Source organism: Mustela nigripes, chromosome 14 (assembly GCF_022355385.1).
Source record: "Mustela nigripes isolate SB6536 chromosome 14, MUSNIG.SB6536, whole genome shotgun sequence".
NCBI classification, from domain to species: Eukaryota; Metazoa; Chordata; class Mammalia; order Carnivora; family Mustelidae; genus Mustela; species Mustela nigripes.
The window spans coordinates 18,135,008-18,160,211 of record NC_081570.1 but is presented as its reverse complement, the minus strand read 5'-3'; positions in this window follow the sequence as shown (position 1 = coordinate 18,160,211).

Genomic DNA, 25,204 nt, shown 5'->3' with positions numbered 1-25,204 from the left:
AGTTGTTTAAGTGTCTACCTTTGGCTTAGGTCATGATCTTGGGATCCTGGAAATGAGCCCTGCTTTGGGCTACCTGCTCAGCAGGGAATCTGCTTCTTCCTCTGCCTCTCCCCCTTCCCCAGCTCATGCTCTCTTTCTCTTCTCTCAAATAAATAAAATCTTAAAAAACGAGGAAAAGACACAGAGTCTCTCTTTGACATTAGGGATGGCTTGCATGTGGCATTAGGACTGAAGCTCCTTCCTTTGGGTTGATGGCCAGGGTGGAGCAACCAGATTTTGGTTGTCCCTTTTATTTGGCAAGAGGCAAACTGAAAACACTAGGAGTAAATGCTCTACTGGAGAAATCAGGAGGAGGTGCACAGGTCTCAGTGGGAGAAGGGGCTCCTGTGCTTTTTCTGTCAGCCAGAGAACCCCTGGATGTCTCTGAGGTCACCTACTGGAGGGATAGGGCAAGACTTGTCATGCTGAGAAGGTGAATTCTAGGACAAAGGATTCTGCTTATGGTTGGTAATAACCAAATCCATGATTTATTGAATCATGGCCATACACCAGATACTATGATAGGTGCTTTAAATATCCTGTCTTGTTTAACCTTATGACAACACAGGAGGTAGAATTTACACATATTAAAAGTGGCAAAAGCAATATATCCCTGAAGGGGAGTTTTAACCATTACCAAAATATGTAAGGTAGATTGGGAATGTCTCTACTGGTATCACCCCCAGATAAGTTCATTTAACCAACTGGTAGATGAAAAACACTGAAGCTCAAAGAATAAAGACAATCATAGCAGCTAGCATTCCTTGAGCATTTAGGATGTGTCAGATTCCATTAGGTACTTTTCACATGTTATCTCATGTAATCTTCACAAGAATTCTTGGAGGAAAGTAACATTACCACCTCCATTTTACAGATGAACAACTGAGCCTCTAAGGCCATATTAAGCCGCCTGAAGTCACAGAGAAGGTCAGAGGTAGAGCTGGTTTTTGAGCACAAGTCTGTCAGAAAACACGTCACAAGTGTCTGCTGATTATTGCCTGGTTTCCAGATTCTGTCAGGAGCTGGGCTATAGACATGGAAGATGCAGACCTTGGCCTCTGGCAGCCACTTTCTTTAGGAGAACAAGAGGACCACACAGTATGAATAAGGTCTTGTGTGTAATACAAAGAGTTTTTCTGTTTTTGTATTTAAGGGGAGAAGGAGGGAGAGGACTTGAATAGTCTTGGAAGCCTTGAGGCACCAAGGTGAACAAAAGAACCCTGGATAAGGAGTCACTGGCCCTGACTCTTATTCTATCTCTGCTCTCATATGTGCTCATCAGGTACCTCTGGGTACCTTCTACTGCCACCAAGACACAGAGCACTGTTCATTCTTGTAGGGCTCGCAATCTTATGGGAAGCAATTCCCTGAGCAGGTGTAAAGAACCTTATGAAAGTGGAGATGAGGTCATAGTCCTTACTGTGGCCCTGGAAGCCATGCAGAACTTTGACTACTCTGGCCACAGCTCCAATCTTCACCCCTCCTCTCTCTCTATTCTAGCCTCATGAGCTTTCTCTCAACTTCCTTAATGGGGCCAGGTTTCCTACACCCACAGGACCTTTGCACACGCTCTCTCTCTTTTTTTCTTCACATTTTTGTTCTATCATTATTTCTTCAAGGAAGCGTTCCTGACTCTCAAGGTCCACCCATTAGGTGCCCTTATGGCACTTATGGCTGTGCAATGAGTATAAACCTCACCCCATAAACTCAGTTGTGCAAGAAATTGAATTTCTTTACTTTCTATGATATATTTGTCTTTCCTTGTATTAATACCACACTATCTTAATTACTTTAGCTTTATAATAAGTCTTGATATCCACTGGTTTAAGTTCTTTAACTTTGCTCTTCTTCAAGATTATCCTGGATATTTTTATATTTTGCATTTTCATTAGAATTTTTATAACTAACTTAGCAGTTTCCACCAAAAAAGCCTGCTGGGGATTTCATCTTAGACTTGGATTTGGATTACACTGAATCTATAGATTAATTTATAGAGAAGAATTGCTTTTACAATATAGAGTCTTTTAATCCATGAACATGGTCTATTCTTCCATTGATTTTTTTTTTTTTGGGTAATGTTTTATAGTTCTCTGTAGCAATCTTATACGTCTCATTTTATTTTATTATTTAAAGATTTTTGTTCTAGTTGAGAGAGAGAGAGAGGGAGAGAGTGTGTGTGAGTTGGGGAAGAGGCAGAGAGAGAGGGAGAGAAAGAATCTTAAGTGGACTCAACACTGAGCATGGAGCCCAATGTGGGGCTCCATCCCATGATCCTGAGATCATGACCTGAGCTGAAATCAAGTTGTATGATTAATTGACTGAGCCACCCAGGCACCCCTGTATACATCTCATTTAGACTATTAGTTATGTGATTTTTTACTCTATTATAAATTATATATTTTAAAATAAATTATATTTTTTAAAATTTAAATTATATATTTAAAAATTATATATTATAAAATTTATATAATTATAAATTATATATTTTAAAATTAAAATATTATTGATATATAGAAGTATAATTGCTGCATTTGCTAAAGATTTTAGTTATTTATAAATTAATTTAAATTTTCTATGGATACAACCATGTTGTCTCCTGCTGCTTCTTTTATTCTTTATGCATTTTATTTATTTTTCTTATCTTATTTCTCTGGCTAGGATCTCCAGTACAATGTGGAATAGAAATGGCAATAGTAGGGGCACCAGGGTGGCTCACCTGGTTGTGTGTCCAAGTCTTGATTTCAGCTCAAGTTATGATCTCCGGGTTGTGGGATTGAGCCCTATGTCAGGCTCTGCTGAGCATGGAGCCTGCTTGGGATTCTCTCTTGCTCTCTCCCTCTGCCTCTCCCTTCCTTAAAAAATAAGTGGCAGATGTAGACACAATTTCCCCATTAGCAATCTCCAAGGAAGTTTCTTAATATTTTGCCATCAGGTATTGTTTGCTGCAAGGAATCTTATGAAAATTCCTTTTAGCAGGTTAAGAAATTTTTTAAAATATGTATTTTTAAGAGTTTTAAAAATCATGAATATGTGTTGAATTTTATCAAATGATTTTTACATTGGTTGTGATGACAGTATGATTTTCATCCTCTATTTCCTTTTGTTATTTCCTTTAGTATGGTCATTTATAATAATTGGTTGGTTCTTTAAAACATTTATTAAGTTTTTAATTTTAATTCCAGTATAGTTAACATACAGTGTTATATTAGTTTCATGTATATAATATAGCAGTTCAACAATTCTCTACACTACTCATTAATCTCTACAGTGCTCATCATGTTAAGTGTACTCTATAATCCCCATCACCTATTTTACTCATCCTGCAACCCACCTCCCTTCTGGTAACTATCAGTTTGTTCTCTATAGTTAAGAATCTATTTCTTGGTTTGTCTCTCTCTCTTTTTCCCCTTTGTTCATTTGTTTTGTTTCTTAAATTCCACATATGCCTGAAATCATATGATATTTGTCTTTTTCTGACTTATTTCACTTAGCATTGTATTCTCTAGTTCCATCAATGTTGTTACAAATGACAAGATTTCATTCTTTTTTATGATAAAATAATGTTACATTACACACACATTCACAAATTTTTAAAATCCATTCATCTGTTGATGGATGCTTGGGTTGCTTCTGTAATTTGGCTATTATAAATAATGTTGCAATAAACATAGGGATGCATATATTCTTTCAAGTAGTGATTTTGTATTCTTTGGATAAATACCCAGGAGTGTGATTACTGGATTTTAATGTTTAATTTTTCAAGGAACCTCCATACTGTTTTCCATAGTGACCAACAAGGCACATCCTCGCCAACACTTGTTTCTTGAATATCATAATGGATTTTTAAAAAAAAATTTTAATTTTTTAAATAATCTCTATACCCAGTGTGGGACTTGAACCTACAACGCCAAGATCGAGAGTTGCATGCTCTACCAACTGAGCCAGCCAGGTGCCCCTAATAGTGGATTTATAATGTTAAAATGAACTTCTCATTCTTGGGAAGAAAAATCCCAACTCAGTTGTGACTATAAAAACCTCCATACAGGGACACCTGGGTGGCCCAGTTGGTTGGGCAACTAGCTCTTGGTTTCGGCTCAGGCCATGGATTTTAGGGTGCTGGGATCAAGTCCTGAGTCGGGCTCCCTTCTCAGCAGGGAGTCTGCTTGAGAACTTGTCTGCCTCTGCCCCTCCCCCCATACTCTCTTTCACACACACACACACACACACACACACACACACACACACATGCTCTCTTTCTAAGATAAGTAAATAAACCTTAAAAAAATCTCCATACATATGGATTTGGTTTCCCTATATTTTGGTAAGGACTTTTGTATCTATCTCATTTAATCCTTACAAGAACTCTCCAAGAAAGGTAACTTGTGATCTTCACTTGACAGATGAACAACTGAGCCTTAGAGAGCTTAATTAATCATGAGAGAGATTGGTCTTTAATTTTCATTTTCTGCAATTTTTGGTATCAGGATTATGCTGGCCTTAAAAGTGTGTTAGAAAATGTTATTTAAAAACACATTCTTTGGAACAGTTTGTGTAAAATTGGTATCACTTCTTCCTTATATGTCTGGAAAAATTCATCAATGAAACCATCTGTGCCTAAAGTAGTCCTTGTGAATTTTTTTTAAATAGGTATGTTTTCTTTAAAATATATAAGTCTATGCAGATTTTCTACTTATTCTTCTATCAGTTTATGTTAGTTGTTTGAGGAATTGTCCAGTTCATCTAAATTATCAAATTCGTCCTTATAAAACTTTGCACAATATCTCTTCATTTTTTAAAAAATCTTTTTAGTATCTGTAAGTTCTATAATGTTGTCTCCTTTTTTTCAGATCATGGTTGTTTATTTTCTTGTTTATTTACATATTAGATTTTGGTTATTTATACCATTTCCTACACAAAATGAGCTCAGGAAGCTTGGTGGAAGCACCCAGGGTCCTTCTGGTCTGTACCCCACCCAGACAGTTTTATCCTGGGGTCTTGCACCATCCCTGGATTCTCCTTGGAAGTGAGATTTATAGATTTTTTTTTCAGAACCTATGAAGCTATCTGGTAATATTTGGCCCAGAGGAAATATAGTATAGGTTCCTTCTTTCACAGGAAGCCATAGTTTCTACTTCTGACTCCCCAAAGCCCATATGCTGCTATATATGTCTACAGGCTTATAGTTACACAAGCTCAGAAATCTCTATACAATCTGAGGGACAGGGGAGTTTGCTTACATAATCTCCACAATTAGTCCATGACCTGAGGTTTTGACTCCCTCTTTGGAAATTCAAAAGCATGGTTTCTCTTTATGCTGTCTCATTGCTTTCTTGAACTCAAACTAGAGCACAGGACATGGGGTGAATGGATAGAGATGAAGCTTGGGAAGTAGGCAAGTGAGATTGAGTAAGTCACTTCCCCTCTCAGAGCCTCAGTTTCCCCACTTGTAGAATGAAGTTAATGACCCCTATCCTGCCTTGTTCATGGTGTAGTGACAAAGGGTCAAATGAGCCATCAAAAGCAAAGACTTTAAAGAATATTTTATTGTGAACTCTACCATCCACTCAAAAGGGCATATAAATATATACATATAATTTAAGTAAATGTGATATAATATAATATAATATAATATAATATAATATAATATAATACAACAGATGCCTGCATCCATACCACCCAGCTCAAGAAACTGCTGTACCTTTAAGACTCCTTGTGGGTTTCAACCTTTTCTATCTTTATCCCAAGAGGTGACTAACATAGTGATCTTTGTATTAGTCCTTCTTTGTTCTTGTAGTTTTACTTTTTAAAAAGATATCCCTTGGAGAACAAACTGGTGATTACCAGAGGGGGAGTGGGGGGGAATAGGTAATACAGGTAATGGGGATTAAAGAGTACACTTGTGATGAGCACCAGGAGTGTATGGAATAGTTGAAACACTATATTATGAACTTGAAACTAATATAACACTATATGTTATCTATACTGGAGTAAAAATGTTAAAAAGACAGCCCTCAGTTGTATGTTATTTAGCTTTGTCTATTTTTGAGCTTTATATAAATATGCTATTATATGTCTTTCTCTGTGACTTGCTTCTTTCATTTATCATTTCTTGTGTGATTCTTCCATGTGTTTGTGTTTAACTATAAGTCATTCATTTTTCAATGTTGTATAATATTCCATTGTATGAATACACTACATTGGATTTATCCATTTCCTATTGATGAACATTTGGATCATTTCTAGTTAGCTTATTTTGAATAATGGTACAATGAACGCTCTTGTAGATGACCCTACACCACATCTAACCACAACCGAAAGCAGATCAAAGATTTTCTTTAGGGGTGCCTGGGTCACTCAGTGGGTTAAGCCTTTGCCTTCAGCTCAGGTCATGATCTCAGGGTCCTGGGATCAAGTCCCGCATCGGGCTCTCTGCTCAGCAGGGAGCCTGCCCTCCCCAGCTGCCTCTCTGCCTGCTTGTGATCTCTCTGTCTGTCAAATAAATAAATAAAAGCTTAAAAAAAAGATTTTCTATAGGAGTGAAATTGTTGAATCTTAGTGTGTGTGCACATTGAATTAAAAAATGTCTACTGGATGTATTAGCTTCTCATTGCTGCTGTAACAAATGACCACAAACAGTAGCTGAAACATATTTATTTTATAGTTCCAAAGATGGAAGTCCAAAATGGGTCTTGCTGGGCTAATATTGAGGTGTTGTCAGGGCTGAGTTCTTTATGGAAGCTCTAGGGAAGACACTTTTTCTTCACCTTTTCAGACTTCTGGAGGCTGCCCTATTCCTTAGCTAATGACCACTTCCTCTATCTTCAAAGCCAGCGGTAGCATCTTCAAATCTCTCTCTGACTCTGAGGCCTCCCTCTCTCACTTAAAAGAATCTTGTGAGTATATTGGGCCCACCTGGATAATTCAGGATAATCTTCCCATCTTGGGGGTCAGCTGATAGCAAACTCAGTCCATCTGTAACCTTAATTCCCCTTTACCATGTAATCTTACTTCTCCATAGGTTCTGGGCATTAGGAGGCAGACATCTTTGGAGGGGAGGCATTGCTCTGACTATTCCCCCCAGATAATGCAACATTATTTCCTACAGCTACCTGCCTTTTGTACTTCTACCAATGGAATTCCATTTCCTTTGCTCCTGTGAGAACCACCTTTTACATTTTTTAACTAATTGTTTAGTTTTGATTATAATTTCTTATTTTGAAGTAGTTAAAAATGCATAGGAAGTTCTAGAAATAGAACAAATTTGTACTCTTCACCTGACTTACACGAACTCTTTATATCTTGTGTGTTTGTATGTGTATGCGTGTGTGTATAGTTCTCTGAAATGCTACCATATGTGTAGATTTGAGCAGCCATCACCACAATCAGGATAAAGACCCCTTTTAAGCCCTCAGGATGGTACAGAGCTTAGAGATCATTATGAGAAGGCCGGCCCTGGAGGCCTCACATGGGTAAGAAGAATGGCTCAGGGCCAGGGAATGCTCTGGGGGCAGGTCATGGGGGCGAAAGAGGGGGAGGGTGTGGTACTTGAGGTGTTGATCCACCAGGCGGCAGTCCCACCCACGGGGTCCTGGTGAGGATCACCTTGGCCAAGTCCTTCCCAGTGCACCTGAGTGCTCAGGCTGCAGGGAGAAGCAACAACTTTAACTCTCTCAGATTAATCCTGCTAAGTTGCAACAATATTGATATGCTATTATTTTCCACCTTTATTCATCCCCCGGCGAAGAAAGAATGACTCCCCCCAGGCCATTCATAATTGAAAAATGCTTTTAAGGCCTTTACGAGTTGAATACTAAATTTCGCGAGGTGCCTGCTTTATTGGGCCTCCAGTCACCAATGATACATTTGCTCCCTAATGTTCTTTAAGAAAAGGAGCTCCAGAGGCATGATGGATGGGACCGATCAGAATCAATGCTCATTAGTGACTCTATGGCCAGGTGGGCCCGGGCTGCTCACTGGGGTACATGGGCTGGGTTGGGGATGACTGGTTCTCAGCAAGATGCAAGGGCAAGGCCTGTTGGCTGCCATTTGCCTTGGACTGTGACTGACTGACTGACTGACTTCCTTCCTGCCCTCTTCTTCCCCTCATCTCTTTCCTTCCTTCCTTCCTTCCTTTCTTTCCTTTTCTCCCTCCGCTTCCCTTTCCTTCCTCTCTCCCTTCCCCTTCCTACCATCCTTCCTTCCGCTTTCTTTCATTCAGTGGATGCTTACGCTGCTCACTGCACACCAGGCCCAATGCTGGACACAGATATGGATCAGAGCCAGCCCTGCCCTCACGGAGCTGCCTACCTACACATAAATCAGGCAATAGAGTGGTACTTGTCTAATGTTGGGAGTGTGCTCAAGGCCAGGGAAGCATGATGGGAAGGTTAGTTTTACATGAGGAACCGGCAGGCAGGAAAAGCTTCATATCAGAGGCAACCTTTTACCGTGTGAATGGAGCAGTGTAACAGAGTGGGAAGGGTGTTCCTGGTAGAGAACAACACAGGCAAGGGCAGGAGATGTGGCCCAGCCTGGAGAGAGGAGACTGAGTCATCTGACTTCTTAGATGAGTTACCCTGGTGGCTCAGAGGTGGCCAACACTGCAGTCCTACTGATCTGACTCAGGGAATCCAGGAGCCGGCAGACACAGAATAAAAAGAATCCTTAGAAAACATCTGGTCTGATCCCTCATGATGCTGCTGGGCAGCTGAAGCTCAGAGAGGAAAGGGGGCTTGTGCAGGGTCTTAAGCCATATTATGGGAAGAAGAGCCAGCACCTAGGAATGAGCCCCTAGCTGGGATTCTGACCACACAGCTGTGGTGTCTTGGAGCCCACAGTTCAGCGTGGCATTGACCATGGACCTTAGTTTAAAATTATATGTAAACATGGGCTCATTACATGAAACTTGAGGTGCCTTCAGCTTCCAAACTCTGTGAAGCCCCATGGGAGTCAAGAGTCTTACGTTGGGTGACACACAGCTGGCCAGTGACATGGGTGGAGGAAGGCTAATGTCTGATGGGCTCCTCATCAACATCTCCTCCTTTAATCTCTAACGAGCCTTGGGGGCACACAGTGCACCTGTATTTTGCGAATGAGGGAACTGAGTTCACGTGACTTGCCCAAGATCACACAGAGGCACCCAGGATTTGAACCCAGATTTTTTTTTTTTTTTAAATTTCAAAGCTCATGTGCTTCCCATTGTCCTGCACTGTCCTCTCAGGGGCCTCAGAAGGAAATTTAGACACAAGACAACTGCCCCTTCTGTGGTCTCTGTGAGGACCTTGGCACTGGCTCAGGCCATGGGGTCTGACCACCCACCATGGGTGGTAAAGCCTTTGTCAATTCATAAAGGGACCAGGTTGGCCCAGTCCTTTGTTCTGCCCTGAGAGCATTGATCAGTCTCTGTCCAAAGATCTAGGGCTGGTAGGAGTATAGCTAAGGAGGGGGCAGCCAAGATGGGCAGAAGGAGAGGACCTGGGGCCTCCCCAAGGGCAGGCCTCTCTCCCAGGGTCTTCTGAGGACCTAAGAAGCCTTGGTCTGGCCCAGGCCTGACGTGGGGAAGGGGGACAGTGAGGCCTCAGACTCCTATAGCCAGTCCCAGGCCTCTCACCTGAGCTGTGGCATTGGGAACAATCCCTTCTCCCTGACTGACACCCCCCTACGTGCCTGCCAGAGGGAGAGTCCATCATAAGTGGCCCATTCCCAGGGCCGTGCTGCGTCTTGCTGACAGGCCACCTTCACTCCGAGGACCGTACCCTAGAACCTCAGCTGACACCGCAGCCCAGTGCACCCCTTCTCTCCCTGGTTCCTGGATCCATCCATCCCCTGGATGGAAACCCCTGCTTGATCCGCACCACTCACAGGGTGCGGCTAGGCCATCTGTCCAAGCATAGCCTCCACCTGAGACACAGCCTGGCTTTCTTCCTCTCCTCCCTGCTCTCTGCCCCTCCAAATGCTCCTTCTCGTCTTCGGAATGCTGCCCTTCTCACCCTCAGCCTCTCGTCAAATGTCCAGGAGGGGGCCACTCAGGCGGTGGATCAGGTGTCACTTCCTCAGGGAGGAACCCCCATCTAAAGATGCGTCCCCTCCCTCTGTCACTGTCTGTCACATCATCCTGCTTCTTTCCCTTTAAGGCCCTTATGTGAAGGCTCTGAAATCACCTTGCTTATGTATTCGTCTATTTGTGGATGACCTGCCTCCCCCGTGGGAGCCTGTATTTATTCCCGAGTGAATGAACGAATGAGTGGTGTCCTGTCTCCCACTCAGCGCTTCGAAGCCATTCTGTGGCTCAGTGGGGCAAAGCAAAACGGACGTGGGTTTAAAAGCCCCGCTCTGCCACTTCCCAGCTGAGTGAGAGTAAACAAGGGACCTCACATCTCTGGGCCTCTGTTTTCTCACCTGGAAAATGGGTAGGACTGATAACAGCTCTCTCCCTCTGTGTTTGGGCTCAGTAAACAAGAGCACATAGGTGGGGATCTCAGTGCAGCAAGCAGGGGGCTCCCCGCAACGTATCTGATACATCACTGGGCCAAAACAGATCACCTCCAAGTGAGTGGGGCTGGGATCAGGACAGGCTGAATGTAGGTGAACTCTGGGCCTTGGTTCCTTCCTCCTTTTGAGATAAGAACAGACTCATTCTTCATGAAGATACAGGAGAGAGTGTTAGAGAAAATGCTTCAGAGCCTGGATGCATAGAGTGAAGAGCTCACACTTGGTATCCAGACAGGTGTGGGTTTTTGCCACATCTTGGGAAATCACCAGCTGTGTGATCCGGTTAAAGAAATTAACCTGGCTGGAGATGCTTGGGTGGCTTCTGCCTTTAGCTCAGGTCAGGACCCCAAGGTCCTGGGATCCAGTCCCACATCCTTGCTTGGCGGGGATCTGATTCTCCCTTTGCCAGAGGCACCTCCTGCTTATGCCGGCTCACTCTCTCTCTGTCTCTGTTTCTGACAAATAAAATCTTAAAGAAATTAACCTGGCTGAAGTTGAGTCCCCATCCTGAGGATCTGATCTTGGAGTCTCTCCCTTGGGGTACTCATGGGAGGTGCAGAGTAGAGACATAGCAAAGGAAGATTTGTAGTCTAGTGTGGAGAATGTATTCATGTAAGACATCAGGGGGCCATGGGAATCAGCAGAGGACCCCAACCCAGACACTAGCTTAGAGAAGTCTTCTGGGTGCAGCTGGCACTAGAGCCAAGACCAAAGGGCAAGGAGGAGCTGGCCTGTGATAGGAGTGTGCAATAGGGAAAAAGAGCTCCAGGCAGGAAGAACAGCATGTGCAAAGGCCCGGAACTGAGCGTGCGCTTGTTCTCCATAGTTTCCGCATAACTGGCTTTAAAGTGATTTCTCTCTCCAATGGCTCTCTACCCCTTCCCAGGAGAGTCTGGGTTTAAAGACCTCAGCCCAATCTCTGGACTCAGATACTCGGCCATCAGCATCTGTAATAGCTAGCTTGGGCTGCTCTAACGAAATGCCATAGGCTGGGGAGTTACTCAACAGATTCTTATTTCTCACAGTTCTAGAGGCTGGGAAGTCCAAGATCAAGGTGCCAGCCAATTAGGTCCTTCGTGAGGGCCCTCTTCCTGGCTTACACACTGCCACCTCCCTCCTCCCATGGCAGGGAGAGAGAGTGATCATTCTCCCTTCTTCTTCTTAGAAAGCCACTAATACCATCTTGAGGGCCCCACTCTCCTGATCTCATCTAACCCTAATTACTTCCCAAAGGCCCTATCATGTTAAGGTATTTGTGGGGACGTAATTCAGTCCATAGCAGCACCTGCCAGAGAACAGAGCAGGAGCACAGGGGAGCTGGAAGGACGCTCGGTGGGTTTATTCTGGGGGCTCAACCCCACGGAGGCAGGTGCTGTCTGTGTGGTGCCCAGGACACTGTGTGGCATGTGGCAGGTGCTTGGGACATACTTACTAAGCGGAAGAAGGAATCTAGCATGCTTCCATCAGATGGAGAAATCACGGCTCACCTGGGGCAAAGGACACATGTGGCATCACACCAAAGGCTGATGGTCCAGAGGGGACCAGAACTTACCCCCAGGCGGGGCTGTCCCCAGTCTGGCCCAGGATGAGGTTTCAGGTCCTACAGGATCCAACCAGGTCTGGATTCCAGAGGCAGGGAAGACCCAAGCGGGTCAGCATTGCTCTCTCTTCCTTTATCTTCCTCTTCATCCTAGCATTCGACAAGTAATTCTCAAATGTCTACTAGGTGCCAGGGACCGTTCTCATGCTGGGGATGCTTAGTGACCCAAAGTGATGAAGTGTCTGATGTCGTGGAGCCTGTCCTGTGGGGAGAGGGACAGAGATGAGAGGTGGGCGATTCTTCCAGATCCACGTGTCAGGTGAGAATCTCCGAGAGGCAAGGTGTCCGTGAGACCTGAAGGAAGAGAATGGCATTTTAAAATTTGTGCACAAATTCTTTGATAGTCTTCCTTTCAAGAGATGGAGCTTAATTTCCTCCCTTTGAGTGCGAACTGGACCGGAAGACTTACTTCCAGCAGGTATAACATGCCAGAAATGATTGCCCCTGCCTTCTGAGTATGTTATAAATACGTTGCTTGCTTGTTTTCAGATCACCTGGTGCCATAGCATGAGGACGGTCCAGCAGCTCCGAGGAGAGGCCCCAACCCTTTCTGCCAATGGCCAGTCAAGCACTGGGACCTCCTGCCAACAGTGGTATGAGGGCGCCGTCTGGGCAGCCCACCTTGTCAAGCCTTCAGGTGACTCGGCCCCGGCCACCATTCTGATTTCAGCCTCCTCAGAAAGCCTGAGCTGGAATCATCCACTCGTGGATTCTTGACCCATAAAAACTGTGTGATGATAAATGTTGGTTTTTCGAAGCCACTGAGTTTTGGGGTATTTTGTCATACAGCAGCAGGTAACCAGCACAGAAGGGGAGGAGCCAAACATACAGCTGTGGGCCGGGGAGAGTGACCCAGACAGAGGGGACAGAAGGTACAAAGGCCGTGTGCTTCTAGGCAGGGATGCAGAGATCGCACCTGGGGCTCAGTCCTTGTCTCTTTGGTCCTCAGTTTTTTCTTTTGTCGAGGTGAGTAAACAGACGTTATCAGATGAGAATTTGCTTATAGACCTGAAATGGCTCCAAGCAAGCCGGGACAGGCTTAGCCACGCAGCCAGCCATGGCCGGCCTGAGATACGGGCTCTCTCCATCAGCAGGCACCTTGGTGCTGAGGCCGTGACCCTGATTCCTGACTCCCTACCCAGACCTCCTGGGTCATACCCCCCAGAGGAGGACCTCAGGAAATCAAATTTTTATTGACTTCCTGGGGATTTGGATCCATACCCACGATGGCAAGACCCTTCCTGGCAGTCCTCAGTTTCCTTGGGCTCTCTGCAGGTCCTAATCTCGCTCAGACCACCTGGCCAGAACTATCTCACACTTCAAAACCTGTCCCAGGCTCCATGTCCTCTGGGGAGGTTTCTCTCATCCTTCCCCAGTCCCTAGAGTCAGGCCATCCTGCCACTGGCTCATTTCTGAGTCCTGCTCTGGTCTCTCTGGCAGAAGTGTTATCGACTGTTCATGTGGTGGCTCTTGAACAATGTGTTGTAATTGTTTGTTGAGATGTCTGGATGTCTGAGACAGACAGACACCTTTATGAGCCTATATGAGTCAATATAGGGCCTAGTGCCTAGGAGGCCCGCCGCAGAATGTTCTGGATGAATAGAAGATGAAAGGATGGAAAGAAAGCTGGAAGGAGGTAAAAGGATAGAAGGAAGGATGGGGAGCAGATGGGGAAGGGATGGGAGGAGGGGCGGGCGGAGGGATGAAGGAGAAAGGGACGGGAGGAGGGGGGCGTAGCAGATGAAGGTTTGGGAAGAAGGGTGGGTGGAGGGATGGAGAGAAGATGGGGAGGGAGGAGGAGTGGGAGGAGGGATGGAGAGAAGATGGGGTGGGAGGAGGGGTGGGGGCGGGGTAGGAGGAGGAGGAGTGGGAGGAGGGATGGGGAGAAGATGGGGTGGGAGGAGGGGTGGGAAGAAAGACGGGAGAATGACTTGGAGAGAGGATGAGAGGAAGGGTAGGAGAAGGAGTAGGAGGAAGGATAAAAGGGATGGGAGGAAGCGGGAGGGACAGGAGGGACAGGAGAATAGAAGGAGGATGAGAGAACATCTTGGAGGAGGGCTAAGGAAGGATTCCTAGAGTGAGAGGGCAGTGGGAGGAGGGATGAAGGGTGAATGAATGAATGGGTACATGAGCCGGTGAACGCAATGCCTTCGACCACTGTGGCTCAGCCCACCCACTCCCAAGCTGCAACTCGCCTTAACTCCGGCGGGCTCGCGCAGTTAACCAGGCCTCTGTTTTACTAACGCCCTCTTCTGCAGCAGAGGCAATTAGAGCCAACGGCTGGAAGCTTCTCCCCAGGCAGCCCTACCTGCCCTGTCCTGTCCCATTAACTTCCAATTCAACAGCCATCCCCGACCTGCAATGTATAATGAAAGACATTCAAAATATATCCAAATGGCATGAGTATTGATTTATTAATGCTGGGGAATGTTGCTCTAATTGAATTGAGATCCAGGAAGTAAGTTAATGTAGCTGACGGTGCTACAGGAATTGAATTACCCCAGGGCCCAGAATTATTACCTTTTCACTCTCTTTGTTGTCAGTGGGATAAATAACAAATCAATTGACAATTCACCCTGGTGGCAAAAAAAAAAAAAAAAAAAAAAAAAAAAACCAACAGAAAAAAACAACACAAAAAACACACCAAAAAACAAAAACACAAAAAAACCCCAGAGCCCAACAACAACAACAACAACAACAGAAGTCCCCAGGGTCTTAGACACAGAAGTGGGGAATGGACTTGGGTGAGGGGTGGGGAGCTTCCTGGAGGAGGTGGAGTGGGAAGGGGAGAAGAAAGGAGGGTCTTTCTGCAAGCCTGGAGCTCTCCCTTCTCTAGTCGAGCAGCCAGAGTCCCCCAGAACTCCAGCTGCACAGGCTGGAAGGGCCACCGCCGCTCACTGACCCCCGGATGCACCGTGAGGGCCAGAGGTGGGGAGGGACATGCCCCAAGTCACTCCAGTGAGTCTCCGTGATTCTCACCACCGCTCTGGCCTTGCACATTCCCAGGTCATAAGCTCTCTTTCTGAAACCTCCCCCGATGTCTGCGCTGGTCCCCCCTGCTCCCTCCGGCCTCAGGTTGCCCCAGCCCTGAGGGTCCTCTGAAACCAGAGGTGCCCACTGGGTGCAAGTCTTTGAGGGCCGGATGTTGAGGACTGAATGTTCACTTGGCCCCAGAGAGACTTGTGCTAGGATTCTGGAAAGTTCTCTGGTCTGTTCCATCGTAAAGAATCATCTCAGGAGTGAGGCCAGGAGACTGTGACTTCAGTTAGCATCTTCCTCCAAATCCCCCTGTTTCTCCTGTAGTCCCCCCCATGTGTCTCCTGGCCTTCTCCCTACCTCCCCTTCAATGGGACACCTTTTGGCAGAATCAACTGTCTCTCCAAAGTAAAGGATTGTGGGAGCAGGCAGACTTGGTTGGCAAGCCCAGCTCTGTCTGGTGCTAGCTTTGCGACCCTAGGTCATGTGTTCCTATCTCTGAGCCTTCGTTTTCCCACATGTTGAATGGGAGCAGAACTCTTTGGAGCCTCTCGAGATAGTGACTCAGCAGTGCTCCAGAAAGCTCGGAGGGGCCGACAACAGCCAGGGGCCTCGCCGGTGTCCGCCAGGGACCACACGCTTCTCCCGCCAGACGCCTCCGGCCGTTGGCTGTCCAAATGGGTGTCTGCAGAGCAGCCCGGCTGGCCATGTTCTGGTCAAGGAAGAGAAAGGCTGAGTTAATTAAATCAACAGCTAACAGTGCAGGTTACCCACAAAAGTGAACTTTAGTGCCCCTAAAACCACTGACCAAAGGAGGGCTGGGAAAAAAATGAAACCACAGTTGGAGTAAAATGGAAAAAGAAATCATCAGCTCTACATCACTCCAGCCGGCCACAGGTATCAGAATATTAATTGGTCTTTGACTCGATTTGGCTGTGGGAGTCAGGGCAGGCTGTGGCTACAGGCAGCCCAGCTGAGAGCCATGGGCTGGCTGCAGGGCATGCTGGGAGCACGGCTGGGGGTTGGGAGGAGGAGGAGGAGGGGCGGCTGGGGCCTGGGGGGTAGGGCTGGCCATGCACCTGCGGGGCGATGGGGTGACGAGGAGGGCGGGTGTGAGGGAGTGTGGAAATGGGCGTGGGTGCCCTTGCGGGTGTGAGGAGTCAGGCGTGTAGTATGGGGAGGGAGCCCGGTCGCACACAGTGTCACATGAGAAAGGAGCTCCGGCTGGGCTCTGCCTGTCAAAAGCTCGCCATCTGTGCGTGTTCCTGTCCGATCTCACGACAGCTGTAGTGGGGAGGCAGGGCCATGAGGGCGGTGGTGGAGGCTCACAGCTAGGCTCTCCCCAGCTCCCTCGGGCAGCCGCCGCGGCAGTAATGACCGCAGAGATGATGGCAGAGTCTGCTCCCGCTGTGCAAGTGACTGGGTAGACTCAGAGCACAGGGCCAGGCACAGTGGAGGCCCTGGAAGGGTCCCCTCCCTGCCCAACCTCCACTTGCGCCCGGCCTGGGTGCTGCCCTTCCTGCTGGTGGCCCCTCGGGGGCTGACCTGCATGGACGTATCCTCTCCATAAGTCCCCAAGCGTCCAAGCCAATGGCGGGGGTTGGGGAGGGGGGAGGTGTAGAGTTTTTCTGTGGCAAGGGGTTTGCTGTCGGCTGCAGCTGATGACCTATGGAAGCAGAGACCGTATCCAGCTCTTCTGCCTGTCGCCCACCTGCTAGACATGCTCGTGGAACTCGAGAGCAGTGAGCCCTCTGTCCGAGGGGGGCACCCCCACTGCTGGGAAACATTTGGTGGAGTCCACGTCCCGGGCGCCTCTGTGCACCTCTGGAGTGTCGAGAGCATGTGATCTCTTTGCTGTTGTGGGCTTCTCTGGTCACAAAGGAAGCAAGTGAGGCACAGGGAGGGTCGGGGGGACTTGCCTGAGGTCACACAGCAAGTCAAAACCCAGGGCCCCAAGTTTCCAGTCCTAGGACTCTGCTCTCAAACTTCTGTGCTCCCAGGAGCCACGGAGGGCATTAAAAGGACAGGTCAAGCTGCCAAGTAGCAACTGACAGTTGACTTCAGTGTCCTGGGGGGGCAAGGGGGAGTGCTGGAGACTGTGATAGACTGGAGAGTCCAGGCCTGGTCCCAGGGGAAAGCTGCTCCCCAGCATGGAGCAGGAACGTGGGTGCATTTTACCAGAGCATCTGCTTTTGCAAGCCGAGCTGAGAATGTGGGCTTTGATGTGACGTTTTTACAGTCTTTACAACAACAGGACGCGTTGGCCACCTGTGGGCCACAGGTGGCGACTCTACAGCTGCCTTTCTCTGGGGCTTGGTGGGCGGGACTGTGGGAGAAGATGCGAGGCTGGGGGACTTGAGACACGGTTGGTTTATTGCGTTCATGTATTCACTCCACTCCTTGACCCTTCCTTCCTCTGTCTGGGCTTTGCTGTCTGTCTGCTTTGTCCCCGGGGGTTCTGGCTTCCCTTTGGCAGAATGAACCTGTCTGGGCTCCCCAATATCCCAGCAGCCAGAATGGGGGCAAGGAAGAATTTCAGAGAGCACAGGAGCCTGCTGGTGCCTTTCCTGGAATCTTCCTGAGCAAAGGTCAAGGCTTCCTTGGCATGGCAGGGAGTGGTGCTGAGCTGCAGAGCCCACATCAGACAGACCCAATCCCTGGTCCTGCTGGTCCTTCTCTGAGGACTAAAATTTGAGATCACACAGGCATCGGCTTGAATCCCGACTCTGCCTCTGATGAACTCCGTGACCTTGAACACAGAGTGTTCCCACAGAGTGGCCATCCCTCTCTGAGCCTTGGTGAAAAAGACTCTGTGGATACCTGGTCATGTCCCCCTGGCCCTCATCCTTCACATGCAGGGATGCTGACTGAAACTCTGGGACTCTGCCCGAGGACTTCTCCTGGCTGCGTGAGAGGGAGACAAGAGCTCATGGGCCAGGTTCCTAGCACAGAGCACGGATGCCCTTGGAAGCAGACCCGAGAGTGACACATGGGGAGTCGGGGGACAAATAATCCCAGCTCCTTCACCCTCTGGTTGGGATAATTCTTTGTTTTCTAAAGATTTATTTATTACAGAGAGAGAGAGAGAAGTGGAGGAGGAGCAGAGGGAGAGGGAGACAATCTCAAGCAGACTCCCTGTTGAGTGGGGAACCCGATGTGGAGCTCAGTCTCACGACCCTGAGATCACGACCTGAGACAAAAACCAAGAGTCGGGTGCTTAACTGACTGAGCCACCCAGGTGCCCCTCTGGTTGGGGTAATTCGAGGAATATTCTATATTGTCTCCCAAATTTCCCAAGGGGATCAAGCTCCAGTTGCCCAGGGTGTAATCTGTTTGCTGACTAAAGCTTTCATGTCTCTCTTCCCTCCCCATCCTATTTCCTCTCTTCCTCTCCAGTGTCTCCTGGTCTTTTCTGAGTAAACTATTCACAGTAAGCCTGTGGCTCAAGGTCTGTTTCTGGGGGAACCCGACCTAAGAACCTCAGTTTATGCAGCTGTCAAATGGGTACAGTTCACATCTCCTCAGAAATGCTGTGAGGGTAAACAAGTTACTGCATACATACGTGCCCAGAACCTTCCCTCATTAGGTGGTCGCTTTTATTTTTGATATTGTTGTGATATTGGAGCTGACTCCCCAATCCCAAGGCCAAGTCCATTAGGGCAGCTTTGAGGTGGGAGCCTGGCTACCCGAGGAGGCTGTCAGGGGCTGACTGAGGGTTTGGGGTGGAAAGGGCAGGGAAGACTGGTGGCCTCTGTGGTTTGGATGGTGGAGTCAGTGTAGCAAAGAGGGCTGCTCCCCAGGGGAGCCCATCAGCACCCCCCACCCCCGCCCCCGGAGCTCTGAGCTGTTAGTGAAAATGGTGCTAATGGGGCTGAGCCCAGCTGTCACCACGGAGGGGAAGGGGCCCGAGGGAGGGGCAGGTGCAGGCTGGGTGAAGAGTGTCCTGCAGTCTGGCCTGGCCAGGGCTGTCCAAGGCCCCAGAGGCTGGGTCTGCTTAACTCAGCTCAGGAGGCTTCTGGTTGCTGGAGGCGGTGGGTGAGGGGGCGAGGGGAGGAGGCTGAGGTGCCCCACGCGGTCTCCCTAGAAAATCAAATACAGGTCTCGTACCTGCCTAGATTCTGATGGCTTCTTGAGCCAGGACCTTGGGCAAGAAAGACACTTCTCTACTCTGAACCTGTTTCCTCATCTCTTTAAAATGGAACTAGCGATAACACTGACTTTCTTGGATTATTTTGAAGAGTCGGTAAAATAAAAGTGGGCCAGAGAAGGGTAAGTTCCCCACCCCCTGAGAAAGGGCATGGCCTGCTCTCTCTGCCCACACCTCTGCTCGGTCCTCTCTCTCTGCCCCTGCCATAGTCTGCCAACGTCTTCTCTGACTTCTCTGCCTTTGATCTCAAACCTCATGTAAGTCCCAGGGGCTGTGGCTGCGGCAAAGTCTTTGTGTCCAGATGGCTGCAGCTCCCTCAGGGATAAAGGGCGGAGGGTACCCCTCAACCCTGGAGTAGGAAGGAGTGTGTTTCTTGCCCTTAGCGTAGGAGCCTGTTGCACACCTCCCTCCTGGGACAGCTGCCCAGGATTTGGGTCTCCAAGTTCCTGCAGTTAGAATCACGCTCTCCTGCTTCAAACCCACCTTGTTTGATGAGACCCTTACTCTAGCACCTGAGAGTTTGCAGAGCCTCTTTGTATATTCCGCTCCCTCGGTGGCTTCTCCGAGTCTGTTCCTGAGGTTCCAGGTAGCCAGTAGGATTTCCATTTTGAAATTAGGCAAACTGAGCTGGGCCAGGACTCGGGTGAGGCCGGCAAGGGTCCCAAAGCTAGCCTCCTGGCTTGTAGGAGCCTGAGAGTGAGGGTCCCTGGCTTGGCCCACCCTGGTGCTGGCCCTGAAACTGAGTCCAGAGGGGCAGGGCGGATCCTGGGTGTGGGGGGGGGCCTTCCCTGACCCTGGTGCTGGGCTATTTCCTCTATGCCACAGCAAGGACAGAGGGCTTTTTCGGGGGCAAAATGACTGTTATTTCAACGGCAGCATGCAGCCGATTGTGGGGGGTAGGGGAATGGCTTGCGATTCTAGTGACTAACTTTCTGGAAGGAGGGGATGGCCCTGTAAGGGGTGGGGGATATCAGTGTTCTTGGAACAACGAGGGCAAGAGGCTACCAAGAGGCAAGCCTCTGGCTGAATCGGCTAAAAATAAAAAAAGGCACAAACCTCAAGACCTGGCCATCCCACTTCTAGAAATATCTGCCGGCACTTCCTACCTGCCAGACAGTTTTAAGTGTGTCATATATATATATATATATTTTTTTTCATTGAATGACAAAGGCCTTCTCAGGTAAGGGCAGTGTTGGTATCCGTTGGTATCCCCATTTTCCAGATGAGGAAACAATCCCCAGAGAGAACGACCTGTCCAAGGTCATTCAGCATCTAAGTGGCTGAGATGGCTTTTGCTTGGGGGCTCCTGGCCGCCATGAGGTTCTTCCTCCACCTTCAGAAACATTAGAATTCATGGAAGCTTTGCTTGTAAGAGCAACACAACCAAGAGGGAGCCACATCACTGCCCACTGACGAGAGCCACGCACGTTCCAGAACAATCCACCAGTCCCTCCCACGCTTAAACTGTCTGTTGTCACTGTAGGCTTTATATTGAGACGATCTGTTAACTGGAGAAAGTAATTTGCCCCTGTGTGCCTGAGCCCATATTTAGAAGGGAAGGAACAGGACCCCACACGTCTTGCTAAGTCTTGGAAGAGCTGGAAGGGTCTAGACCAAACCGCGGCCTGTGAGGAGGTCGCTTCTCAGAGGAAGGGTTGGGGTGGGGTAGAGACCCAGCTTAGGCCAGAGTGAGAAACTGTTACAACGAGCATAGGTTATTTTTGTAATTGCACAGGAAACACGTTTTTTGAGAGAAAAGATAGGAAAGAACTTTCTAAAGGTGTCCTTCTAAAGGCGTCCTTCAGTTCTGGCTCTCGGACCCTTGCAGGGAGGTCCCCAGCTGGACAGACTGGCCAACTCGGCTCCATCCCTACCCAGAGGGAGAGGTGAAGGTGTTGCAAGGAAAACTCCCTGCTTTCTGCCTTGCTCTGTGTCCCCTCCAGGCCACGACGGCTAAGGGGTTGGGGTGGTGGTGCCCCATCTTCTGGAGCCAGGCTCTACCTGAGAGCACCCCTCCTCTCCTCACCCCCTAGGCCCTCTCCTCTCTGACTCCAACCACTTGTGTGAGTTTCAGGCCCGTTGCTTTTCTTTGGTCTCAGTTTTCTCACCTGCAAAATGGCAATAATGTCCTTCCCAAGTTTGGTCTGGGGATGAAATGAAATGCACTTGAGAACTGTCAAGAAGGGCAAAATTTGAAGGAAATTATAAATTTTCTTCACTAGTGATCTTTTGAACCCAAGAGATCGGGATTTGAATTATAATCCCACCACTGACCAGCTATGGACAAGAGGACGAACCTCAGACCTCAGTCTCTTCGCCTGCAAAATCCAAAGTCTATCATTCACAGGGTTGCCATAGAAATTCAAGGAGGGAATTTAGGAAAGCATTCGTCGTGGTCCTTGGCACACGGCAAGGGCTCCCTAAATGGTTGTCATGATGGAGAAGAAGATGCCAGGAGTCTCTCAAGGTTGCTGGGGCCCGGCGAGGCCTGAGTGGGGATTATAGGGTATGTCGGCAAATGAAGGCCCAGGAGAAGGGCGACCACTCAGGAAGTTTGGCTTCCTTGCTGCCGTGACTTCGAGAAGGGGAACCGGGGCTGGGGTTTGGCAAGGGGAGTGTGGCCACCATGGTGAGTCCCACAGCCCAGCCTGGGGGCTGCTCTCCCACCACATGCTGGCCAGCCCGCCAGGGAATGGAGAAGTAAGAGCTGTCTCCAGGGGAGGGCCAGACAGGCCCAACCGAACACGGAAAAACCCTCTGGTCACGGAGTGGCCTGGGGGATGGGAGGCGCTGGGCCCAGGCCTGGCGACCTACACTCCTATAGCCCCAGGTCCCAGGCTTTCCCTGCATGGATTCAGTCTGCTGATGTGGCCTTTCCATGGCTCCCTCGTGTCCCCAGAGTGAAGCCTCATCTAGTTCCTTCCCTGGTCTTCTAAGCCTGCATGGGTCTGACTTCACCTTGCCCTCAGGCTTTGTGGTGTGGCCTGAGGGGTGGCAGGGGACTCAACCTGGGCCTGGAGCTCTCCCGGGCTGCTGAGGCGCCCGCCCTGGCTTCTCCAGCTTTGTCCCGAGTCCTCGCCAGAGGATTCTGCCCCTGCTGGGTCTGCTGGCTCCTGTGACATGATGGGCATGCTCCCTCCATGGAGATGGCACTTCTCAGGGTACAGAAGAGCTCAGCCAGAGTCCCAGGCATAGCCAGGTGGGGACTGGGTCACCTCCATGGTGGCCACAGACATGTGCCATTCAGCTCGCCTTTGGGAGATCCTGCCATGGGGGGCCCCAGGGCCAAGCGCCACATCTCTGAAGCCACCACCACCCAGGCCACCACGTCTACCCAATCCCTGAGCATGGCAGAAGTGTCCCACCTGTTTCCTGGTCTGGGAGACCATCCTGCCCAGTTGTCCTTGCCCTGCATTTCCCCCTAAGAAATCTCTCGCATGTCCAGTCCCACGCTGCCGTCTTTTCATCAGAGAGTCAAATATCACACTCATTTTACAGATGGGAAGACAGAGGCTTAGGAGTGGGAAGCGACCTACCCAAAGTCACACAGCAAACACAGAACCAGTCTGAGACTTCTTCCTTCCATCAATTGGATCCCCCCGGATCCAAGGTCGAAGCGGAAAACCAGGACAGACTGTCACAGAAAGCAAGGCTGACTCCGCAGGTATCTGAGCCAGGAGAGGTGTGGCCTGAGGGGGTGGGCAGGCTGAGAGGCCTCCTGCCTGGGGGCTGGTGGGGGGCTCAGACCCTGCTGTCTGTCCTTCAGGGGTCCTGCTGGGCTCCGCATGCAGGGGTCTCTCCAGGGAGCACGAGAGCCGGACTACAGCCTAGCTTTTAAAGCCACACAACGTCATTAAGTCTGTGATGGAACCCAGGCCCTAATGGCTTCTCCAAGACTCTCTGTCGCCATTCCCCACTTCTGGGGAGGGCGGGTCAGGGGCTGGGAGATGGCTGAGGGGGAAGCACCCTGGGGACCCTGATCGTGGACTTGGCCGCCCTCTGTGAAGCGGCTCTGTCTGACCTGCTCCACGTTTTGCTCTCGAGACATAAAGGTTTGACTGGGCAGGCTCTGGCAGAGCCCGCGTGTCCTCCACTGAGGGAAACCAAGGCCCGGCGTGGGGGGTGGGGGAGGCGGTCACAGGATGGGCTCAAGTCTGCAGTTGAACCAGCACAGAAGTTTCCTCGCCCCTTTCAGTGCTGCCTCCCTCCAAGCCCACCCCCACCCCTCACAGCATCTGATTTTCTCTCAGGCCTCTGTCGCACGCAGACACACCATCCTATTGTCCCTCAAGGGAGGCCAGGTGTTGCCTCTCTCAGGAACAAGGAAATCCAGGAGACTCATTCCATTGACGTGGTTTCGTCTATCTAGAGTCCTCATGTCAACAGGGGGTTGACATGAGGCACTAGCCGGGCCCTCAGTTGCCGCCCTGTGTTCCTCATGCCTTACCTTTCCACTCCCTGCTCAGACCTTGGCTGCAGGGCCATGTGCTTGGGAAAGCCTTCCCCGACCCTGATGGGGTGAGGCCCCTGGGGTATGTGCGCCTGTCCCCCAATCCCGTTTGTCCCCTCGTAACGACATAAATATATTTGGGGTCCTTTGTTTTCTGTGCCTGTCTTCCCACCTCTAGAGCGGGCCCCTAGGACAGGGACATGGCACAGGATGTGGAGAGAAGAAGGGAGGAAGGGAGAGAGAGGGAGAGAGGGAAGGAAGTCCGAGTTCCAAAGTTGACTTGAGCTTCCCAGCCGCCAAGGCAAAAGGGAAGATATGGTCGGTTACATCAGAGTCGGTGTGGGAAGGAGGAAGCCCACCAGTTCCTCGGGGAAGTCCAGCTGTCTCTGAGGAGGGGTGCTGAGTGATGGAGCAGTCGGTGTCTTCAGGATCCTTCCATGGATGCCCTCATGGATTTCCCAAGGCAGCTTCTCATGCCCGCTATGGGTGAAAGCTGGGAGGGAGACAGCACAAGGCAGTTGGGAGGTGGCCTTTCTGCAGAGGGCTCTGCAATGGGCCACGACCGGCCCAGCGGAGCAGGTGGCAGGACGTCCCCACCCTCGTGCACAGACATGGCCAATTGCTCAGTCCGTGGGATCCGTGTTGTCAAACCAGCCCGTGGATTGTTTCCTGGCCTGGGTCTTGGTGAAGCTTGGCTCCTGAGAGATTCTAGGCTGTGCTCCACGCAGACACCTTGCCAGGGCTCTGGCCTGGGAGAAGGGCCACCGTGGCTGCAGGGGTGGAGCGTGGTGGTGGAGGGTGGGCCTTGCCCGCACTCCTATCCCGTTTTCTTCCAGTGACCTCACCTCGCAGTGCCTGCGTCTCTTCCTTTGTAAAATGGGGATTGTCTTAGCGCTGCCTTTAGAAGGATGCTGGCAGGAGGAAAGAAGGAGCCAGGAGCCGTCAGCCCCTGTTAGCATCATGATTACAGGGGCCTAGAGCCAAAGCCAGAAGGTTCTCACCGAAGAGTCAGCGACTTAGGGAAAGGGGTATTTGTGTGGGGAATGAAAGTCTGGGGGGACGTCTCTCATGGTGGAATCTGGGCATCATCACTCCTCATCGCCTCCATAGCACACCATGGGCTCTGCCCTTGGTTTCTGAGGCACAGAAGAAGAGCCCACACATATCAAGAATGTGTCTGTGCTGGGGGTTTGGGGTTGGGGGAGATTGGATGCATCCATCGAAGAAGAGAAGAATCTTAGGTGCTTCAGGCCAAGGGTCCAGACTCTGATACACATGGAGGGTCTCAAGTTGTTCTGGGGAGTGAGAAATAGAGCAGGAGGCCAGGAGGGGGCTCCAGCCATGGACAGGGCAGAGGCAAGAATTTGGATCCCAGACCGGGGAGCAGAGGGCATTCTGGGTGGTAGCGTGATAACCGTCACTGCTGGCAAGGGACCCCGTCCAGGCGGAGCACTGTCACACACCCCTATGGTCTCAACCTGTTGAGTCCCCACAGCAGCCC